The sequence below is a fragment of the Calypte anna genome, chromosome 2 (assembly GCF_003957555.1).
Source record: "Calypte anna isolate BGI_N300 chromosome 2, bCalAnn1_v1.p, whole genome shotgun sequence".
NCBI classification, from domain to species: Eukaryota; Metazoa; Chordata; class Aves; order Apodiformes; family Trochilidae; genus Calypte; species Calypte anna.
The window spans coordinates 90,121,467-90,138,464 of record NC_044245.1 but is presented as its reverse complement, the minus strand read 5'-3'; the positions used below and the strand labels follow the sequence as shown (position 1 = coordinate 90,138,464).

At 43.1% G+C, this 16,998-nt stretch overlaps 1 protein-coding gene across 1 annotated transcript in view; it reads left to right on the top strand.

The window, feature by feature from the left end:
- Positions 1 to 5,755: 5,755 nt before the first annotated feature.
- AHRR (aryl-hydrocarbon receptor repressor) overlaps positions 5,756 to 16,998 on the top strand; it is an 85,079-nt gene continuing 73,836 nt past the window's right edge. Inside the window, exon 1 of the mRNA XM_030445653.1 lies at positions 5,756 to 5,795. The gene's annotated coding sequence lies outside the window, so the exon portion shown is untranslated. The remainder of the gene's footprint in view (positions 5,796 to 16,998) is intronic.

Below are 16,998 nucleotides of genomic sequence, written 5' to 3'. Positions count from 1 at the left end.
TGAGAAAGTGTACCAGTGTCTTTCAAGTTAGACATCTGTTTAGAATGTTTTGTGGCTGCACTAAGTCTTAAATCAATTTGGTTATAAAAACAAATCATCTTTACAGTATTAAAATAAAATAATAGGGATGATTTATTGCTTATTTTTCACAACTGACTTGTCTGAGGAAGATGGACCATATGGTATGAACTGACTTAAAAATTCGGTGATATGACACAGTTGTTTATTGATTTTTATAGACAATAATGACATGTAAAGATTCTACTATGCCATTTCCCTGTTACGTTGGCACTTTCTTTCAATTCTTAAGGAAATCAAACCCATTTATCTGTCTTTATGTCTTCTCACAATAAATGAGCAGTGTGACAATTTTAATATTATAAGATGAATGAATACTATAACAAATCATATTTTGGTATATCATCTGCCGTTATCAATATTTTCTTAAAATTTTCTTTCTGCTTATTCTTATTGGGATAAGTACAACTAGAATTTCATTCTCTAAACACCCTTTCTTCTTCCTCTAGTCTCTATATGATAAGTGTGCTAAACGTTTCTCCTTTCATTTTGTCATAATTCAGAGGTTCATATTGACTTCTATGTAAGAAAAAACAGGGGAATTTCTAGAGTCAGAACTGGAGCATGCAGAAGTGCACAACACATATCTTGCTATGAGCACTTGTTCTTCTTTTGAGTTCTCTGCATTTATTTTAAACCACTCAGTTTTTCTTTTCCATCTCTGTTTCTCGAGCGGCTTGCAAAGGTGATTTTGTTCCCTGGGCATCCACCTACAGTTTCTGAGCTAGACACCAGGTCACACCCCTGCCTGGAGTCATCCTTCCCCTTGGCAGGGAACAGATGACAGAAGTGACTTGAGTTTCATTACTGAGATCACTCTCACTTCCAGGGTGCGGTTATCAGAGACCATCAATCCATGGCTGCTCCTGGCAGCAGTGAGCAGGGGTTTCAGCCTTCTGTACCCTGTGGCTCCCAGACTCTCAAATGAGCAAGCAGCAGCCCCTGCATTCAGGCAACAGCAGCAGCACATCAAGTGAAATTCCTCTTTCCCTCTCTGCAGCATCCAGAAACCTTCAATGAACCATCAGAACAGCAGCCTTTCCAACCCACTACAACCCTCTAAGGAGTAGGAAGAGGAAAATGGAGGGAAAAGTAGCTCAAACAATGAAATTTTTGTTGTCACGTAGCACACTCAGGTGATGTTACTAGGCACAACACTTAGAAGTGTGCAAGTGTAGAGAGCTATCCAGTATCAATTAAATGCATCTTGAAAAATTTAAAACCAACCAAACCCAACCAACCAACTGGTCATCATGGTACTCTTTTTATCTGTGATTCAACTTCTGCATTTATTATTAATATTTGATTGACTCAGGGACTAAATAAGGAGTGGGCTTGGCTTGCAGTTTAATGATATTTTCCAGACATCTTAGATATCTATTTTTTCCCCTTATGTAGGATATGGTAGTTCTGAAAAACTCAATTAAAAGAAAAGAAGAAAAAATTAAAAGACAATCTGGAGACCTGTTGTATTTCAATGATTTTGTATTTAAGAGTTTATAAAAGCAGTATTGAAGGAATAAGAAGCAACAAGAAGCAGCCAGTGTTTCTTCATGAGGAAATGCTTGTATTTATGAGAATATTAAGAATGTCTATCTCTTTTTTCAAATGGTGTGTGTCATTTGAAGCATCAAGAAGAAAACTGTATTGGCTTCCAGCTCCCTGCTAGTTTCCTGCACAACGTTGCCTCCCTTCCCAGTAGTCTAGGAATAATGGAAAATATTTAAAAATTAGCAAAATTATACATTTGAGAAGCCAGTTGCATTCAATAAGCAATAATGCTAGTGATAAAATGGATATTCTGAGTGTTTAGGGCCTTGAAGTAATGATGACCATAAGAAGACAGATGAAGACTAAGCTCTATTATGATTTTCCAGAAGTGAAGGGGGGGTATGTGAGAAACCGGTGGCACACGGTGATGAAAATGAAGGTGTGGGTGGGAGTCTAAGTTCAATGTTCAAATCAGCCCTTTGAATGGACATGCATTTTCCACCAAGTAGAGGGAGTCTGAGGAGAAGGCAGACTGATACCCCAGAGTTTCCCCTTTGAAGCCCTGTGCAGGCACAGATTTGCTAAGTGGATGAAGGCTCTATAAGCCACCTAAGTAGCACTACCCAGAACATTCTTTCCTGGTCATACAACACAGCTGAGACTGCAAGGGTCTGTAGCCTCCTACTCTATGTGCACTGAAACTACAGATGTTTCTGTGTCTCTATATATGCATAGATGTTTGTGCCCATGAGTCTATAGATGATCCCACTGTTAATATGAAATCCACATGTCCTGATAACCTTGGTCTCAGCCCTGTGAAGTACTGAGCTCTACCTCCAGTCTTGCAAAGTATCTAGACGCACCTCTGACTGAATGCTTATGCCTCTGGTTAAAGGCTTTGACAGCTTAGGTCCCAATTCTTACACATTCCCTGCAGGAGGGAGTGGAGGAGGAGGAAGGAGGGTGCTTGACCCCTGCCTTTCTGGTGAGTGATGGAACTTACTGTTCCATTTACAGTTCCATTTTAAAAATAGATGTTGGGCAAGTAAGCAATTAAAATTCAAGAAGGAAAGCAGAACTATCTGGCAGTCGTTCAGTAAGCCTAACTTGTATAAAAAAGATCTGCTCATAGCTGGTATAAGTATAAACAGTCAGCAACATGAGATTGTGAAAAACAATTCTTGCCTGGCAAGTGTCATTACTTTTAACAAATTTTTAAAAAGAGGGAGTAAAGAGAACACAGCACAGATATTTTCTCTGCAGGCTGGGTCATTCAGCTGTGCATGAAATAAGCTCCCGTAAAACATCTTAACAGTCATCTCCGAATGTATCGATGCAGACAGGTGCAAAAGGGTCCAAATTCCAAGCTGGACATATGCTAGCTCGGCATCATTCCCTGTCAAAAGACCTCACTAGGAGATTTAGTAGGGTGGCCTGAACACCACATGGTGACACAGCTTCTAAATCAGAGATGGTTCGTGCCTGATCAGTGAGCTCAGATGTACCTTCACCCACCAAGAAACCCTGTGTCTCCCCTGCTTTTCTCCGTGGCATCATGCTCACTTGCGGAAGTGATGAACAATAGTTATCCCATGACTGTCTCACCATTATCCAGCTCTTTCTGGGCTCCACCCCCACCCCATCCCCACTTGTCTTCTGGGTAAATCACTCCCTGTCAATGGCCTGGCAGCAGAAGCACCATTGTTCCATCTAGTGGAGAGCTATTCAGTGTTGATGGCCTTTGATTTCTCTTTCCAAACATAGGCCTCGCCTCTGCCATATAGGATTTTGCTGGTAGGGTTATTCTGGCAGATCCTTCTAGCATAAGCACAGACTGTAGTCCCTGAAGATTTATTGTGGCTTGAAGACTTACATCAATCTGTGAATATAATAAGTGCAGACAACATCAAAGCCTCCCAGAATATGTCCAATATAAAATAGATACTCTAATTTACTGTGAAGGTTACAATTGTAAATAGCATTCACAAGAAAAGTAAATCATGGCATTCATAGTTTGGCACAGACACATTGCCAATGTGTCACATCCTGATGAATTGGGGATATGTCTGTGTCAAACTTATGAATTCTGGTTTTTTTGCTTTTTGAATGCCATTTACAATTGCAACTTATTGCATCTATTTTTATAGCCCAGGCTCTGTCTGGGAAGATGCAACAGAGCAATCAACAACACTGACTGGTTCTATTTTGCTGGAACAGTAGTGTTCCTGAGAGCTGGGCTCTTCCACCTTCATGCACAGGATGGCTGGTGTCTGGGGTTCCCCTCATCTTGAAGAACATGGACAGAAGAGGGATGGAAGCTTGTTATGCAGGTACATTTGTCAAAGTGAGGCCACCCTGCTAATAGCAAGACAAAACACTCAAGATGAAGACTTAACAGTGGTTGTAAGGTCAGACTGTGGGGCACTGGAGAGACAGCTCTGAACTTCTGGGGAAGCTGGGAAGTCACAGGACTGCAGACACAGAGACCTACCATGAAGTTAGTGCCAGCCTCCTCACTGCTCACCAGGGCAAGAGGGGAGAGGGAAGGCTCAGGGACTCTCTAGCATTCTTGTTCTTCTACACCTCTACCCAAGTAAATTCATGCCCAGGCAGTGCATTTTCATTCAATCTGTGTCACAAGCAACCAGACAGTAAAGTTTCATATGGATGAAACATCCATTAGATCCTTCAAATGAGATCTAAGTAAGAAATTTTTTATCATGAGGATGTTGAAACACTTGAACAGGTTGGCCAGAGAGGTGGTAGATGCCCATCCCTGGAAATAATCAAGGTCAGCTAGGATGTAGCCTTGAGCACCCTGATCCAGTTGAAGACGTTCCTGTAGGGGAGTTGGAATAGGTGACTGTTAAAGATCCCTTCCAACTCAAAACATTTCGTGAGTCTATGATTAGCAAAAATTGAGTTATTTGATTTCCTATGAATTATTCCTGTCTCCTGTATGTTGATAATTGGGCTTTCCCAGAAGGAATGCCTGTGAATTTAGAGCTATGCCAGAGCTAGGCCACTGTGTCTGGGCTGAAGACAGGCAGCACAGGGAGCTGCTGTCTCAAGGGCAAGTCCTGCCACAGCATCTGCATCCCAGGGGACACCTCATCTCAGGGCTGAGGAGCAGCAGACAGTTGCTGCTCACCGCAACCCATCCCAGAAGTCTGCTGGGGCCTCAGTGTTTGGATCTCCACAGTAAGGACTGTTTGTCCCATCGCAGGGAGAGGATTCCTTTTCATTTTGGCACCTTGGATTTTCTACATCAGGCCCATCTGGTTTTGTCTGTCTTCTCCTTAAGCCTCCCATGCAAGAGCCACTTCAGGTTCTTATCAGACACTATCTAATATCACCTCAGAAAGTCCCTGACTGGGATGGTCTGCTACTTCCAGTACAAAACAGAAATCCATCAGCAAAATGTTCTGGGGGGAGGTGGGGAAAACCAAAACCAAAACCCCCTTCTAGTTAAAAAAGAAAAAAACTCCCAGCTATTTCTCAGCTTCCTGATGGAGCTGGTAAATACGGTTCTGATCTGAAGGTACCGGTAGACAGAGGGAGAGGTACTCCTGCCCCACAAGGTGACAAACTCCAAGAGGCAGACACCGATGGCGGGAAGGGGCTGAGGCTGCTCCTGACATCCCGAAGGCAGGGAAGCACTACACTAGGAAGCACTACACAGGGAAGCACCCTCACTACACTTTTCCCTTTCAACTTTTCCTCAGATCCGGGCTGGGCAGCGGGGCGGGCAGGTGCACCGGACCGGAGGGCGAGGGCTGGGAGGCGGGTGTGGTTTGCCCCCCGCCCCCATCCCGCTGTGGATCGGGCCGCAGCACCGTCGGGGAAGCCGCACTGATCACTGCCACCCCGCTCGGGCAGTCTCCCGGTACCCCCGGTGCCGCCGGTGCCGCCGGTGCTGCCGCAGCGCCCTCTGCTGCCGGCGGGGGGTGAGGGCGGCGGCGGGCCGCGGATCGCGTGCGAGCGTGGAGCCGGCGGCTCGCCCTGTCACTCGGCCGCCAGCCCGCCACCTGAATCACGAGGGGAAGCGGCGGCCGAGCATCCTCCTCCCCACCCCCGGCGCCCTCCGTCCCGCTCCCTGCCGCCTCCCGCTCCAGCACCGCCGCCGCCGCCGCTCGGTTCTCCCGCTTCTGCGCTGAGGAGACCGCGGGGGGCTGCTCCTCGCCCGGAGAAACTTTGCACCCCTGGGTCGTGGCGGGGACCGTGAGGTAAGTCGTCGCATCCCGAGAGCTCGCGGTGGGCAGGAGAGGTTTCAGACCGGGCTTTGCGTGAGGGGACGGACGTAGGGAATGTCAGCTCCGGACACCTCGGCCCCCCAAACCATCCCCTTCCCTTGGGGGTGTCGGTGCTCCCCCCCGGCCGTTTCGGCTGTGGTGGGACAGTAGCGGAGCAGGACGCGCCTCGCTTCTTCCAGCCGAGCGCCGGTGACGGCCCGCAGCTCCCACCCGAGAAGCCTCGGGAGGTGCCGGGTCCCCTCCAGTCCCCGGGCGGGTGATGCCCGCGGTGCTGCCCCGCTGTCCCGAGGGCTGACACTGGGGCTGCGTAGGGCTCTACGTTGGCACCTCGGCCACATCTGGCTTCACCCATCCCCTTCCACTGATGCCTTGAGGGACTTTCGAAGGGAAAGCAAAAGAAATAAAGTTTCACGTCTTTTTCATCGAGCCCCAAGTGCACTCAACTTGGCAAAGAGCGGGGTGGGTACTCTTTGGGGTCAGACAGTACTTCCTCTGAAAATCTTCGTTTTCGGTAGTTCATAACTTCAGACAGAGATAAAAATTCTTGTTGTGTTTTAGTTTGACATACCAGAGGGGGAAAAAATCAGTGAGGAAAGGGCGAAGCGAGTTTACAGGCTCTGTTGCTTTTTCTGACTTTGCCTTACTTTGTTTAGTAAACAAGAATAGCATAAATTTGTTTAGTAAACAAAAATCGTAAGACCAAATGATATAACATAAATTTTTTTTTTCTTTTCCAAGATGGACACAAACAATGTTTGTGCATCATTTAGTGAGTTTCTAGGAGATAGACTATTAAAACAATCCCCCACCCCATCATGAAAAAAAAAAAAAAAAGGAAAGAAAATAAAAGAAAGGAAAAAAACACCAGAAAAAAACCAAGAATATGTTTGACGTTGTTTGGTAGTTGGAGATTTAAAAAATACGACCGGGACTGGATTTAAATAAAACTACTGACTGATCTGGTTGAGCTCAGAAGTAGTCTGTTGAGAAGAATGTTAATGCACATATGTTTGCAGTAGATAAAATAAAACAGTTCTCCTTTATGAACTGTAGAGAGTGTTACTATCCAGGGCTAAGACTAAATCATTGCATTTAAGCGAGAGACTTAATGACTGGCAAGATCGAATTCACTGGCAAGACACTCGGTTAATTTGCAACCAAGAGCAAGAATTTATTTCCTGGAAAAACAAAGTACTTAATACCATAGATATTAAGGACTAGAAAGAGTTACCAATTAAGGTTTTGATTATAACTCCAATGCTGTTGGCCCCTGGTTAGCACCCCCTGCCCGGGCACAGGCTGAGGCAGTCCTCGCTTTTCCCCACCTCATCCACCACGTCTCTGCATCAGCATGCATGTTTGTGACAACCTATTTTCTTCCTTAGTTGACTGTAAAAGTGTATTTGGGTGTTCTCTGGTCTCAAGGAGAGTTCTGTGATTCTCGGGGCTGCGTTGGGCTGGTGTGTAAACACTTCAGGTCTTCAGCTCTGGAAGCCCAAGGCTCCTCAGCCCACAGGGTGAAGGGGTACTGAGGGGACTGGTTTGGCGAAGAGCTGCAGGGAACAAAACTCATATGTGTTAAAGCTGGGTTGTGCTTTCAGGACTTTTATTCCAAACGAGCCATGGGAGGGAGGGGAAGGTAAGTTATTACCTCAGCTTCCCATCGATTCAGATTTCTGCCTAGGAAACGTAAGGAGGAAATGGATTGCTAGGCCCTGTTTGCAGCATGGATGCTTACAAAATCCAGCCCGACAGTTTAATGTTGCTCCTCAGTTTCACCATGCAACCAGGTTTAAATTGTACTGTGGAGAATTTAGTAGTCAGAAATTATTTTTTCATTAGGTTTGCCTTTCTGTAGGTATATCTAAAAACACAATAAAGACACTGTTGGGAGGAGGAACTGCAGTTATGTAGTTGAACTTGGAACAGCTTTTGCTGTCATGTTTTTTGGGGGGTTCTATTTAAGCCGAGACCCCACTAAACGTGGGCACTCTGCTCTTGAATAACCAAGGTCCGGCGCCAAATCTTTCCTTAATATTCCTGGTAATTACTGCTGACTCATGCTGACATATGAGTTCAATTAGCCCCAACTGGAATGTAAAGGATGTGGGAGTGTCTCTTTGTGCCCAGAGACAGCTAGGACAAAGCAGATTTTGGAGGAAAATTTAAGAAATTGCCAAGTTTGTGTAGGAAGTGTCAGCCAAGGTTGTTTTTTTTGTTTTTTGGGTTGTTTTTACAGTAAAGTTTGAATAACCAATAAAGTTGAGTCCCAAGAAGGGGACGATTTGGACAGCATGATCTTGTCTTCACTATGGAATAACTGGAGTCCCAACTCAGACATTGCTCCTAATTTGACTTGTGTCCCCACACACAAACTCATTGCTGGAGAGTGGTGATGTTTTCAATTTGAGTTGGCTTACCCATGAGGAATAAGCTATAGCCCAGATAACCACAATTCATCAAGTGCTAACACAATCTGCCTGAGTGGCACAAGTGCAGTTTTTTTTGAGAAGTCTGGCTGCTCTGGCTTGAATGGTGCTACCTGGAGAGCAGGCAGCCCTTGCCTGCTTCCCTAATGCAGGCAGAGTGAAGATGTTGTTGTTTTGTCCATGAGGTAAGCAACAGGACCTTTGTCATCTCTAATATATGCAATCAACTGCTGTGTTTGTGACAGCTTTTTGGTGGTGGCCACCATCACCACGCAGCCATGGCAGGAAGGACAGAAGGACTTTGCAGCAGTGCAGCACTCTGCAGTGCTCTGAATGGGCTGATAAAAGTAGATCATCTTGGCCCCAATTTATTTCCTGTCAGTTTCCAGCTGGTAGGAGAAGGTCAGCTATATGTCAGAGGTATATCCTAATATATATATATATATTTATATTTATATTTATATTTATATTTATATTTATATTTATATTTATATTTATATTTATATTTATATTTATATTTATATTTATATATGTCTAGAGCACAAATCTTACAAGGAGCAGCTGAGGGAACAGGTTGTTTAGTCTGGAGAAAAGGAGGCTGAGGGGGGATATTATTTCTCTCTACAGTTGCCTGAAAGGAGGGTGCAGTCAGGTGAGTGTTGGTCTGTTCTCCCTAGCAACAAGTGATAGGACAAGAGGAAAGAGCCTCAGGCCGTGCCAGAGGAGGTTTAGTCTGAATATTAGGAAAAATTTCTTCACCACAAGGATTGTCAGGCACTGGAATTGCCCAGGGAAGTGTCAGAGTCACCATCCCTGAAGATATTTAGAAAATGTTTAAATGTGTGGTGGTTAGGGATGTGGTTTAGGGATGGATTTGGCAGTGTGCTGGATTAAGTCAGGTGATGATCTTAAGGGCCTTTTCCAACCAAAATGATTCTATTATATATATATATATATATATAGAGAGAGAGAGAGAGAGAGAGAGAGATAAAATCTGTCTATTCGTGGCTAGCAGTACCAAGAGCTGCTGTTTTGGGAGAAACAGTTTCTTTGTTGGCCGTCTGTGCTAATTGCTACTAGGAAATGCAGACCAAGATTTCTAGAAACATTTTGAGGTCAAAGCAAAGAAAGTAGACACAGTGGTAATTATGCAGCTTTATGTGTACCAAGTGAATTCTTTTTTAAGAGTAAGATGACCCTAATGCAGACTCCTGCATTTGCATGAAGAAGGGAAATTTCAAAGTTCTGTGCGAGGTGTCTCGCTCAGAGTTAGGGACCAACTGAATATCCAGAGATGGAAATGTTTTAGGAGCATGTTTGCGTTGTTCTGTCTGTCCAGAGCTCCCACAGAGCTGGTGACAGTCATTTTGTATTGAGTTCAACTTACCTTCAGAGTTGTGATCTTTGAGGTAAAGCAGATGAGGTTTCATTGTGCTGTTGTCAGCATAACAAGTATGACATGAGTTACTGCCTAACTTGAATGGATGGACTTACAGGAGGGCACAGGTGGGATGGACAAAATGATGCCAAAGAAATGTCAACAAAATGCACCTCAAATGCTTATGAAGCCCCAAGGTCCCTAGTGTCAGTGTGTGATACAACCATTTCATGTAGACAAGGTAAGATCTGTTTACTCAAGTGCAATCCTCAGGTAGGCAAGCAGGCAGCTACAACTGCAAGAAACCAAGTGTATCTCTTTTACATTCATTTTCGAAGCCTTATTCTGGATTTTATTCTTGCCCTCTGATAGGTGCATTCTTGTACACAGCATCAGGGCCAGTGCAGGATAGTGGTGTAAAATTGTGCAAGATGGATGTGCTTTGCAGCCTTTCTGTCAGTGGCACATCTTTTATATCAGCATCTATGAATGAAGCATTCAGTGTGTACCCAAGTATTGTTGGGTGATTCGATTGCTTTGGGTTCGACCATAGTGTCTGTGGTTTGTCCCAAGACTCTCCCTGCAGGCAGTGGATAAACAATTTGCATGATGTAGTCTGTTAAGCTTGGGCTGCAAATCATGGTGTTTGCAATCATGTATTTGACCCGTCCTTTGTCTGCAGTGGTGCTTAGTGCACCAGGGATATTGCTCTGTATTCAACATCCATGCATGTGTTAAATATGTTACCTATTTAATTGTTACTCTAACACTTTGTACTGCTGTTAAATGATAGTAATTTCAGTAGGCTTAGCTTGCTGAAAACATGTGCTAACCTAAAATCAACTTTTGTCACTCATTGGTATTGTAAAAATCCACCATTAGTGGATTTCTCTTCCTTGACACTGGAGCTGAGACAGAGTGAAGTTGAATCCCTGACAGTTTTGGAGTCACTGTCTCACTTTTCCCCAAGTTTTTTTCTACATTTGGTACTATACTGATCCCTGAGTACTGATGCTGAGTAGCCTCTCAAAATTTTTCTTTTACTGAAGCTCCAAAATATTGTGCTTTCAGCTCACAGCCCCTGCAGCATTGTCTGGAAAGCAGATGCTTTGTGGCCTCATTGTCTTTTACAGGGATTTGCAGCTCAAAAATGTGTTTTTCTGGTGTCTGAGACCTCTTAGTGCACTTGTCAGATAGAGTCTTTCTGTCCTTGCCCTCAAATGAGGAATCCTTCCACAAACACCATTTCTTTTTCTAGTTTCAGGCCATTTTGAGAGAAGCAAAATCTGCTGAGGTGGTTCTGTGAGTGAAGAATACAGATTATAGAGCTTGGAGAGGCATTTTGAGAAGGCATATTCAGGTTGGGACTCCATGGCAGTCTGTTGAAGCTCTTCCCTGTGTCATGAATGGCTCAAGTGATGGGGCAGAGCATGGGGTCATGCAGCCTGCATATGTCACCAAGCTGAAATGGGTTTCAGGCATCCTGAAAGATGAGAGTCATCCTCAGAGTGACTTTTGACAGTCACAACCTCCAGAAAACCGAGTAGGATGCAAGTCTGTAAGGTTTTGTGCAGAAGTTTGTGTTCAGGCAGAAATAATCACATACTCTAAATCCAGTGTGGGGAGTGGCTGGTTGGGCAACATAAACTGAAGAGAAAAGGATGTGGAAATGTGATGGATCACAAACTAACAATGACTCAGTAGCACCTCACTGGTGTGAAAATGATAAATAGAACAATGGGGAGTAAAAATAGGAGTGATTTTTCTAAGAAATATATATATGAAGAGATTTAATCTTCCTGCACTGCTTGGCCCAGGTAGAGAGCTGGAAAATTGTGCTCATTTGGGAGCAAGGTACTTGTGGAAAAATACAGGTCATATTATGAGACCAGGAGAGCAACAAGAATGATCAGATGCCTAGAAAACATCACTTACAAGAAAAGACTGAAATAATTGTTTAGTCTAGAGATGGGAAGAGTAAAAGGAAAAAAGTTAAAAATCTTTAGAAAAAAAGGGTTAGCTACAAAATTAGTTGAACTGCAACTGTTGCTTAAATTCGTATCAGCTAGGGCAGCTACATGATTGTAGCTAGTAAGCTACAATCTTAAGCTACAGTAAGGGAAGTTTAGGTTAAGATGCTTAAGGGAAAAGTTGAGATTTTTATAACAGTTAAATGCTGGCATAAAATCTCTGGAGTGCTCATAGAAACAATGCTTCCTCAGGATAAGCAGCTTTTGGGAGTGGCTTAACAGCTGTGTTGCTAACAGTTATGATGGCATAAGGCATATAAGAAATGAAAAGATGTGGTGCTTTTTTATTAGAAAAAGCCAGACAGGGCTTTCATGCTCACAAGCCATTTCTCTGATCTGAAACCTCTGAATGGTTTTGGTACAGCTGCTTCTGTATGAAACGGGGAAAGATGTTCTGTATAATTTCTTGAGGGTCCTTACAGCCCCATTTGCAAAGACATAATGATTAACAAAATCTGTCTTGGCTGTTCAGGGACTCGGAAGGCATGTGATAAAAGTGAGTTAAATAGCTCTCCCATACCCTGTAATCAGGGAGATCCCCTAAAATATTCTTTCTATGAAAAATTCTGAGTTAATACTTTTCAGGAGTGGATGAGAATCCCTAAATGTTAAATTAGCTGATTTACTAGTGTCATGTGCTCTGGATAGTATCAAATGGTTTATGGCAAATTATGTTGTGGTAGGATGTTTCCACGAGTTTTGAAGGAAAGAGGTAAAGTTTTCCCTCACCTCTTACTCTAGTTATGTAAAGTTAAATACTGGCAGTCATTACTTTTTTATGAAAAATAAACATAATTATGTTTTAAAAATCTAAAAATACAAGATGGAAAATTTAGTGAGCACATAGAAAATACTGCTGCTGGGGATAATAATGAGAATAAATTTGTGTATATTTATTTCTTTAGGGTAGTAACAGATATAAATAGTATTAGAAGACAGTTGTGCTGCAAACAACTTGCAAATGTATTTAAAATATTTTTTTCCTCTGGAGACTTATTTGTAAATCACACCAAAAGTATTTGCAATAGAATGTGCTGAAAACTGTCAAATTACAAGTCATAAAAAAGGTAGATATGTCCATAGATATCAAAAACAGAATAGATACATTATACTGCTTACAAAGGAGAAATTCCTCTTCCTGGAGAGGAAATGGTGAACTTATACATCCATAATTAAGGACCTGCAGTAAATCTGAGTACATATCCAAACCAAGGTGCTGCAGCAGTGCCTTGTCAGCAAAGCAGACTAAACTAGGCAGCCTTTCAACCCGTGTAACTTGTTTAGCTACTTCTGTCACCTCAAAAATAACAGCTGCATCAGTTTGTATTTTTACTTTTGTTTTCAGATTCTGTATCTGAAAGACCAGGAACTTTTGAGTTTTCATTCCAGTTTTCATGTACTTTATTAAACTGAAGACCTGAAAGAACTCAACAAAGTCTTGACAACTCACATGCCAGCCTGGCTCCCAGAGTGCATTTCTGAGCTGTGACCTGCTGCTTTCAAATGCTGCTGTGTTTCTTACACTGTTAGCAAAAACATTTTAAAAGACTGAATTGCAGCAATAACTATAATAACAATGCCAATTTAAGCACCAAGCTAACATAACTCACCCACTTCTAGGAGAAAATATTTCATCTTTCATTTCAATTTTTCTCTGCATTCCCATTTTCCATCTCAAGCTTTGAGAATAACCCTTTCTTTTATCCCTGAGAACTTCTGGTTTTTCCACAGATCTTCAGATATCTAAGCTCTGCTGAACCTCTGTTAAGGAGCACTTGGCATTTCATCCTCTGCTTCTCCTTTTGTTCCACTGAATGACTGAGAAGGAGGAACAGAGAGGAGCAAAGGAAAGGGAAGAATGGGATTTCATCATCCCAACAAGCTGATCTTACATCTAGCTTTACAAGTAATGTTTCTCCCTGCTCTTCTAATCCTATATATGCACATCTTATAATAACTTCTATAATAATAAAGATGTCAGTCCCCATTTTTTTGGCCCTAGGCCCAGCCCTCTTGTGCTTCTTTTCTTGGGAAAATGCTGTGATCTGTTCTACTGGTGTCACAGAACCTCCTCTGAGGACAAGTGGTGGCTCAGAGCAAGAGATAGACACTTCCTTCTCCATCCACTCAGTCTCTTTGTCTACAGTCATACAGAAATGTTTAAGTATATGAAATATATATAAATAGGAAAAGATATGTACTAGATTTATGAGCTGTTGTTTTTTTGTTTTACTCCTATTCTGCACTGGAGTACAATTACAACCTTTTAAGAAGCCAGTTGTGGAAAAGGAGAAATGAGGGTACAGTTGTGGTGCATGGCAGACTTTTTCAAAGGACTTGGTATTGGCTCTTGGCCTACTGGCAGGAGGAGCTCACCAGCTTATTGTATACTGTGGAGCATCTCCCTGATTTTCATAAGCAATCATTTCCTGATTAAAAAAAAAAACAAAACTGTTTAAATTAGTTCATTAGTTCAATTTTCTCTTAACAGTAGAAAACCCCTAAAAATGGTTTCTAGAGTTTCTCTTCCTGTGTCATCTGTCTAATCCTCTAATCTACACGTAGCCTTCCTTGGTATAGCTCAGGGTTTCTGACCGTGCTGTTAACATTTGCTCCAACATTGCACCACGCTTCTGGTTTGGCCTGGTAGATACAGGGTGATGGTCTTATCAAAGATCATTCTTCTGCTACTTCAAAGAGAACCCCAAACCTCAGACAATCAAAGTCTGGTGAACGGATAAGCAGGGTATTAAAACAGAGTTGTCTTAGAAAGTGACATCAGGAATGAATTTACAAGAGGGATTGGAGCACCCACATAGCTTCATAGTTGCATTTGCAGCTTGTGGCCAGCTCTGCAGCTCAGTGTGCCATGTCTAGTTCAGGCTGTCACAGTGGTGGAACATAGAACACCTTGTGGTGGAACAGGGGAGTGGAGAATGAGAGTAAAAAAAACAACCAACCAAAAAGAAAAACAAAAAACCAAAACCCCCCAAAAAGCTCAAAAGCAACCATTAGACGTGATGTTGATGGCATTGCTCCCTCACTTAAAATTGAGTAGTAGTGTAGGCAAACTAATGCTCGAGACAAATTTGATGAATTAACTAGCTCTAGCAGTCTTACCATGATGGCACAGAGCTAAATCTTGGCAGCACCTATCTGGAAAACTATATTTGTACATAGGATAAATATTCTTGAGTTGTTCACTTGTAGTGAGATGTGTTGCCCGATTAAAGCTGACCAGAACCTGAACTAGCTGAAGCCTGAAGATAGCTGAACTAAGGCCCTGCTACACTACACATTAATGGCAGAAATATTTCATGGAGTTATCTTACTGGTTTTAGTCAAATTTGCTATGGAACTGATACTGACATTTTCACAGTGTCTGCTTTGCAGTCTCCACAAGTTACTTCTCTTAACCTGTTAGTCAGGTTCCAGCAAACATAACAGAGGGACAGAGATCTCAAAGATATTATGATCTGAGAGTTTAAAGGTGAAACATGCTACATTAAGATCCCTACTGAGGGCAAGACTGCAATGTGAGATTGAGTGTCTTGTTAATCATTAAATAATCCATATGGTTCAGACAGTATCTTCAATGCCCAAGCTGTAGCAAAACTCTGTCACTGCTCACACCTTACTATGGAAAGGGCTGTTCAGCTGCTCTGACAATCTTATATTCTCATCTGTGGCAAAGCCAGTGAAGGACCAAAATCAGGCTTGGTAGAAAGAGATGCCACTCCACTAACTGGAAAGAATTGTACCAGAAATATACCCAGTCAGATTTTTTTGGGAGGTGTTTTGTATGTCCAATGGTCTGTATCCTTCCTGAAGTGACATCGTTCACGTTAGAAGTTCTAAAAACAGATTAATTTTTAAAACATAGCTTTAAAAACACTCCTGCATCTAAGCTTTTTTAAAAAAAGTTAGCTATTTACATCCTCAAAGCTCAAAAAGAAGTCTCCTTGAACTTAATTTCAGGCCTTATTATATAAACAAGTAAAGAAAGGAGGGCTGATGAGATAATTTAGTCCCCAAATGAACTTGTTTGTGAGGGAAGAATAGTGATTGAAATTATTGTTCTGCTAGAGATTCCTGAAGAGTGTAGCTGCATACCCACCCTGTAGCAATGTTTCGAAGTCAAGAAACCACAAATCAGGAAACCCAGGAGTTAGAGATGAAATGTGAATTCCTCACCTACATGGACAGGCACTGAACTTTATCTCAGATGAGCACAAGAATTTGCTTAGTTTGCTTTTCTTATTCACCTTTTGTCCCCAGCTTTGTACCAGGCACTGCACAAATCCTGACGTGAGCACAGTGCTATTAATTTTGTCACAGAATTTTCGGTGATAATTGTGACCATAATATCTAAGTACATCAAAACCACTGTGGAATTAATCTTTATTATACTGCTGCAATGTATGGTCTTAGAGGCAAATCTGAGTGGTGCCTCCTCATTTACTCGATTCCAGGTACTGGGGAGGTGATTTTTCCAAAGATGGGGCCTTTGGGTGTACATTCATTCAGAGCCCAGCCCCGGGGGCCTTTGGCTGTGGCACTGAACACTCAGCACTTTGAGAAATTAGTCTAAGGCTCCCAGAAAATCAGAGTTGATGCCCCTGATGTCACTGGCTGTAGCTGCATACCTGTCATCACCCATCCCTCATTTGTACAGCACCCACACAGCCCCCATTCCCTCCCCTATGCTCCCAGAGTGGGGCAGGGCTCTGGCTGTGCTTCTTCAGACTTCTCCCAACTCAGGCAGCCCATGGCAAAGCAGCCCCACCGACCTGGGTGGGAGACTGCATTAGGGAGGTGCAGGCCACCTCACTTCTGGCAAAAGCCCCAGATTGGGCATGTTTACTTTTAAGTCTGAACGATAAATCAAAAGTGTTTCTCCCCAGTGGTCCCTTTCTGGAGCGTTATGAAGCACAGTGCCTGCTTGCAGGTCTCAGGGCGTCAGCTGCCTGCTGACAGAGAGATGACCAGGCTCAGAACTAGAGTGAGTGTTTAGTTTTTAACAGTGCTGTCCCCTCCCTCCCTCCTCTGAGTCTGCCTCCCAGCTCTTCCCACGGCACAGTCCTCATTCCCTTGCCTGGAGCAGGGAGAACACACCAGGACTGGGAGGAGCAGGGAGAGAGAAAGTCTGGCTCTGTTATTCCACGGAAAGGCACATAAAGCACATGGGGATGCACGGGGATGCATATATATGTATAGTGCAGATGCCTGTGGGAGGAATGAAGGGGATGATGTGTGCTCAGCTCGGGCAGAAACTATAGATAACTGTCAGTCTGCAACAAGTCTCCCAAGCACATGCAAACTGCATTTTTTACAGAAGT